General features: G+C 37.4%; 1 long non-coding RNA gene across 1 annotated transcript in view; it reads left to right on the top strand.

Annotated features, from left to right (window-relative positions):
• The window catches only part of LOC109369903, a 96,689-nt gene that overhangs the window by 729 nt on the left and 89,780 nt on the right, over positions 1-6,180 (top strand). The window lies entirely within an intron of this gene.

Raw genomic sequence — 6,180 nt, 5'->3', positions numbered from 1 at the left:
AAAAACTGTGTGTGGATTCAAAAGGAATATTTTATTATATCTTGAGTAAGTCATAAAGAATTCATGCAATGATGTTTTTGCAAACAGCATTGTTAGGCACTTAGTAACTGTTCTGTCTGTAGAACTGGTGAAGACTGCTGTTAATTTTGCAGTTCCCACCAACTACCAGTAAAACAGCAGGAAATACCCACATTCCTGCATGAAGTCTAGGAGGATAATATCACTAGCAAAAATGCACAGCTCAGTGAGAGGCAAAGTGTAAGCATCCTCTTGATTCTACTCAAGGAATCTTTTTACTATCCCATTATGATAAAAACAATTTCCTAACAAATGTATGCTTACGCCTTTTAAAAATTTTCCTCTCATGTAGAAATTTAATCCTTTAGGTGGTCAGAGCAATCCTGTGCAAGAATTGTCTCCTCATTAGTGTCAGACAGCACCTGAACATGCTGAGAGGCCATCCATTGGAAAACAGTTTTGCAGGAAACCAAGGCCTTTCATACTCACACTTGTTATGCACTTAAAGAGTAGTTTATGGGCTATCAACTTATGTGCTACTTGTAACCTACTTAATAACAGTTTTGCTTCAGCAGCAATTCACATTCAGTCCCCAAGTGGGTTATGTTTAAGATTATATGTTGTGATATGGAGCATTAGTGATTTGCAACAACATTAGTTTTAACTCAGGAAGACTGAGCAACAGGCTACTAATTGCACAAGTATCTCTTTATATTTGTTCTTAATTATACTTAAAGCTGTCTGCTAAGTAGCCACAACTGTTTTTGCTTTTTTTAAATTCTGCAAATTATTAGATTTCATGTAACTTATAACATTTTCAAGTTTATCTTAGACAATGGCCAAATAAACTAATTCCAGTGAATAAACTAATAAACTAATCCAGTCTATCACCACCTTGAGTGAAGAATTACTTCCTAATACCTAAGCTAAACCTCCACTCTTTCCATTGAAATCCATTCCCCCTCGTCCTATCACTGTCTACCTATGTAAAGAGTCAGTTCTCCTCTTGCTTGTATTGGAAGATTTGCAATGAGGTCTCCCTGGAGCCTTCTCTTCTCCAAGCAAGCAATCCCAATTCACAGAATCATAGAAACATAGAATGACCTGGGTTGAAAAGAACCACAATGATCATCTAGTTTCGACCTTCCTGCTGTGTGCAGGGTTGCCAACCACCAGACCAGGCTGCCCAGAGCCACATCCAACCTGGCTTTGAATGCCTCCAGGGATGGGGCATCCACAACCTCTTTGGGCAACCTGTTCCCTTAACTTTTCTTCATAGGAGAAGTACTGCATCTTTTTGTGGCCCTTTTCTGGACTTGCTCCAAAAGCTCCGCATCATTCTTGTGCTGGGGCCCAGGCCTGGATGCATACTTGAGATGGGTCCTCACAAGGGCAGAGTAGAGGGGGAAAAATCACCTCCTTCTCCCTGCTAGCCACCCCTCTTTTAATGCAGTTCTGGATACCACTGACCTACTGGGCTGCGGGAGCACACTGCTGGCTTATGTCCAGCTTTTCATCTTCCCCCAAATCCTTCTCAGCAGGGCTGCTCTCAGTTTCGTCTCTCAGTCTGTACTCATATCTAGGATTGCCCCGATCCAAATGCAACATCTTGGACATGGCCCTTTTGAACCTCACTAGGTTCTCATGGGCCCACTTTTCAAGCCTGTCACGATCCCTCTGGATGGCATCCCTTCCTTCTGTTGTATTGACTGTACCTTTCAGCTTAGTGTCATCAGCAAATTTTCTGCGGGTACACTCAATCCCGCAGTCAAAGTCATTGGTTGGATAAAGATGTTGACCAGCACTGATCCCAGGATGGACCCCTGGGGGACACTGCTCGTCTGGTTGTAGAGCCATTCACAACAACCCTCTTGCTACAGCCATCCAGCCAATTCTTTATCCACTGAGTAGTCCACCCTTCAAATCCATATCTCTCCAATTTAGAGATAAAGATATGGTGTGGGACCATGACAAAGGCCTTGCACGAGTCCAGGTAGATGACACTGAAGTTTCACTCTGACCAGGTAGAAAACACTGTCATGATGCATTGAATTAAGTCAAGTAATTAGAAACAGCTAGCTGTTACCAAGAGAAAGGACTTGTGCATTTATAATCAGTCTAAAAGTTTCATTTTGTAACCATTGCAATTACAGTTTTGAAATATTATGAGTAATGGATGAGCAGACAGAAAGTGAAAATGACACAGGTAACAACAAACTAAAGAAGAGATATCAGACTAAAGCCATTTCCAGATGAGAGAACACGATGGGGGACTTTATGTGTAAGCTGATAATGTTTGCAGATATTACAGAAGTTTTTCAGTGGATATGGTAACATAGTCTCTATATCTTGTTTGTGGCATCAGACAACATGTTCTTCTGTGAACTTGTGAAAAAAACTGCTTTGAACATTTGTCTTTTTGTCTGTAGTGGGCTTGGGAACAAAAAATGAACTTGACAGAGAAGTTGTTCTACCTTGACTTTGATTCAGAGCAGGTATTTTTTTTAGTCATCAGCAAAATTAACAAAGTTAGCTCTGATGTGCTCCCTTTGCAAAGTTTCTACTTTCTGAACTGTGTTGGCTCTAACATCATATACTCCCATCTGCAATTAAGGACCTAAGCATGACTTGTAAGGGTGAAAATATTTCTGCTTGATTTGTCTCAACAATTTGCTTCTCTTGTCATTTGAAAGGCAGAACTCAGTTACGTGCATTCTAACCTGAAATAATGAGCAATAGTCAGAGACAAAAATTTTGGAAGTTATAGTTAAAATACATTGCTCATTCATTGTATGTGTTTGGATGTACTTAAGGTGTAGACATATGAAGCCTAATTTTGGCTTCCAAGGAATCCACTGATTGAAACTTTGGCCGTTCCTCACAGGGCACAATAGACATGAAATATTGTGCTTGTGAAGTAAAAATTACCATTCTAGGTCTGAACAATTCAGCCTGTATTCCCTAGTTTTAAATGCAGCATCTGCTGCATAGGTGTAAATGTGTCTTGAAAAAATTCTAGACGCTTGCATGTGCTGTTTTTGTTTAGTTTCATATATTTGGTAGGCATATTTGATGCAAGAGAAATCTGAGTTTCAGAAACATCTGTGTGGCCTACATTGGAGCTACAGATGCTTCTCCATGAAAATTCTTGGGTCTATGCATATCTGTTCTCCATCATTTGCCTATGGCTGAAGGAAGATGAGATAGGCATGGCAAGTCCTACCTGTCCATTTGGGTGATCAGCTTGTTTCATCTATAGGCCAAGCACTTTTTCATCAGAAAGATAGTTTCAAGTACCTAAAAAATAATGCTAATAGTGATGTGTACAGTCTTCAAGCTTTGTAGTGAAGACAAATTTCCCTGGAAATCTCAAAATGATCTACTTTGTAAAACACTTGAGAACTTCGCAAATCCTTGAAGCTGCCTGATTTTTCTCTTGTAGATTCAGTATCTTTGACAGACACATTCCATGATAGGGGCAAATGAGTTCTGTTCTATAAATAAGTTCAATTTTCCTTTATGCTTATGATGGATGATTTATTCTGGAACTGGATAAAACGAAGTTGTTAGAGAAACTGTGCAGTAAAAATAAAACAATCTGGATAAAAGACAGGCTTCTAGCCCTAGAAAAAGCTGTATTATGTCACAACAGTTGAACAAATGTCAGACATAACCAAAGGGAAAAAAAAAAAGAAAAAAAAAAAGAACTCCAATGATCTTTGAAGTCTGGAATAGGGAAAGATGCTATTGAGGGCAAAGGTTACATGTAATTATCCAGCAAGAAGACTTGCAGGCATCCAAAGCTTTCTAGAGCAAGAAGAGTCTGTACCCTGTACTCCCTCATTCATCTTCAAATAGAAGTTGACTGAACTTTTGAATATTGCACTCTAGTCTCTCAGTAGCAGCTTTTGCCAGTAAGAATCAGACTGGTGGCACCAGGTTTGCTTTCTGTGCTGCGTACAGTCGGAAAAGAGAAATACTAGAAATAGGGAAGAACCCATGGAGGTGACATTGTCAAGCCTTCTGATCAGGGTGGGGCTAATTCCAGTCCTTGGTGTGGTGGGTCATGGCTTTGTTAGCCAAGTCTGAAAAGCATCCGAGGACAGGGATTCTGTTGTATTGCTCAACTAGTGTGAAATTTCAGAAGAAATTAAATGAAATGAAGAGAAATGACATGAAGAAGAAGAGAAACGACATGAAGAAGAAATGAAATGAGGAGGCAAGGCATTAAAAAGCATTATGATGTTTTTTATGAAAGCCCGCCTTTAAGCGGCTATATTGGAGGGGAAAAACAGTATTATGTACGTTGCCTGGGAATACTTCGGTTTGAATTTTTTTTGTAATGCCATATAAGAAATGTATTGTGACAGTGTATATATTTAACAAGATGTGTATTTTACCATATGGATACAGCTAAGTGAGAGTCATTTCATATCGCTTTAAAACTGTACTAATGCTATTAAATTTAAATATGAATAACTGAGTTTTTACTGTTGGAAAGGAGTTGTACTCAAATTATGATAGACTGGTTGAGTATCAGTGTTGCAGCCCTTCCTTATAGTGTGTCTTTATCAATTTCATGTAAGAAGAGTTGGGCTCAATTTTAAGTAGAAGCACAAATATTCTAAAAATAACACAGCATTTGGAAACTGATCCCATTACACATGTTTAGCTCAAAAATTTGTGGTATGAGTACATAGTAAATTTTATCTGAAAATAGTAAGCCAAAGTCCATGTACTTCAGCTGTAGTGAATTACGTTTATCTGGAAGCATTGTGTTTAGTGCAAAATAATATTCTGATAAAATGCTGAATTGATCTTGGCAAAGATGACAACTTCTTAGGTGATAAGTAAATCTTGTAATCCATCCACAGTTATTATTTCACTTAAATGCTGCCAATACAGATATTTGTCTTGGTGAGGGGGCAATGAGTTCCTTCTGCCTTTGAAAGTGAAGAAATTTTAGCTAATTTAAATTGGATTGACAGAAAGTTGAAAGACATTTGTTTGTGCAATTGATTGTCAGTGTAAGTTAAGTATTCAGACAAGGTGCTTAAAAGCATACTTTTATCATTACTTCACTATTTCAAGTGTTTTACATTTACAGTTTAGGAGTAACTGTGAGCCAGGAAACATTGTTATCTTATATATCGTGATGGTCTGTTGATACGTGATTGAGTCAAGAGCAAACCAGTTTTAGAATAATGAACAAAATTTTATTGTCATTATTTTCACTGTCTTTCAACTTAACATTGCCATATTCTTAACTTTGCCATAAAGAACACTTAAGGATATAAAATGTAGAGTCAATCTGTAGTGCAGAAGAAAATCCTGCTTCCAGATCCATTGTCTTGATGGTTAAGAAATACCACTAAAAGATCACATCTATAATTAATGATAAAGAAATTAACCACAATACAATTTTCTACAAAATTTCAGATGATAATTCCTAATTAAAGTATTTCCATTTTTCCATAAATGTATGTATAGATGTACACATATTTCTATTAAATTTCCCAGTAGAGAAAACATTAATTATTTTTCAGAGTGAATCAGCATTCTGGAAGTGTCTGAGAGAAGAAAATACAAAGTTAGATGCTGTGTTAGTGTTGCTTTATGTGTTTAAGTCTGCAACTATTCCATTTCTATCTTCTTTTTTTTATCAGAGAATGTTAATTTTATTCTTTCTGTTCTTGCTGATGTTCCTATGGATAGATGAGTCTTAAATGCTTGTTGTAAGAACAGTTTCAGCATATTGGCAAGGAAGCAATTTGTATCACTGCTTTTGAGCTTTGAGCTGATGGCTCTCCAGGAGCCAGAAATGCTGTGCTTCACTTCCAAATGTTGTTTCCTACTGTATTTTTTTATTTCAGATGAACATCAACTGAATGTTGTTTTCACATTAACATAACTGGCCACATACGTTTTATTTATATTCTTGTTTCTGTACTGTAGCTTTTATTAAAAAGCAGGTAATTATAAGTTTTAAGAATATTTGCTAGTTGCTGGGCCCCTTACTTGTCTCTGTGAATCAATACAACCCAGCTAGTGAAAGGAGTCCATGATATTTTAAGTGGAGCTGTTTGCAGGAATATTTTTTGAAACTATCAGTAGTCCAACAGCCCATCTGAGGCTTTTTTTTTCCTTTTTTTTTTTTTTTGA

Source organism: Meleagris gallopavo, chromosome 14, assembly GCF_000146605.3.
Source record: "Meleagris gallopavo isolate NT-WF06-2002-E0010 breed Aviagen turkey brand Nicholas breeding stock chromosome 14, Turkey_5.1, whole genome shotgun sequence".
NCBI lineage: Eukaryota > Metazoa > Chordata > Aves > Galliformes > Phasianidae > Meleagris > Meleagris gallopavo.
Note: the sequence above shows the minus strand (reverse complement) of the source record. Positions and strands in the feature narration are given on the sequence as shown.